Source organism: Mus caroli, chromosome 4 (genome assembly GCF_900094665.2).
Source record: "Mus caroli chromosome 4, CAROLI_EIJ_v1.1, whole genome shotgun sequence".
Lineage (NCBI taxonomy): Eukaryota > Metazoa > Chordata > Mammalia > Rodentia > Muridae > Mus > Mus caroli.
The window spans coordinates 116,640,010-116,640,625 of NC_034573.1; the positions used below are offsets into that span (position 1 = coordinate 116,640,010).

The following is a 616-nucleotide window of genomic DNA, read 5'->3' on the forward strand; positions in this document are numbered from 1 at the left end:
AGGACCCCACCATGGTTCCAGGTAGCATCACCAGCTATTCACACATCAGGCTGTTCCCCACTACCCTGAGTCTCCAGCTCTGCCTCTCTTCGTTGTGCCCACATCCTTCTGTCTGTCTGCCCCTCTCTTCCATTTCTACACTACTCACTTGCTCCTCTTACTGGCTCCCAGGGTCTCCATGTGTCTGGGATCCTCTCAGGAGTGGTACCTCCACTCATGCTTTATGCTGCCACGAGGCAGGAGTCATCTCAACCCAGCTCCCTGTCTGGGCTCCATGGCACCAGCCTGGTGGTCATTTCAGGCTTGCTCCTGTACCAGCCCACCCAAGTGGCCATCTGTCTTGAGCTCACTCCTGCCTGGGACCTGTGGTCCTAGGTGGGGTTCTTCTAGTCTTGGGCTTGGGGTTCTTTCTAGTTCTGGGAGTCCATACAGGCCTGCCTGGCACCAGAGTGGTGGTCATCACAGGCTCACCTTTTCTCAGGGAATGTTAGGTACTAATCATTCAGAGATAGTCATGGGTCAGAACTCGGAGCAAAGACAGCCCCTCCCCTGCCACCTACTGACGCACATGTGAGACAGTAGCTCTGCCTACAGTGCTGGTGTCTCTGGGGGCAGG

At 55.8% G+C, this 616-nt stretch overlaps 1 non-coding gene across 1 annotated transcript; it reads right to left on the reverse strand.

The window, feature by feature from the left end:
* Nucleotides 1–483: 483 nt before the first annotated feature.
* On the reverse strand, nucleotides 484–616 carry LOC115031032. Its single transcript, XR_003836615.1, has one exon. It is a non-coding gene; the product is annotated as a small nucleolar RNA SNORA17 (small nucleolar RNA).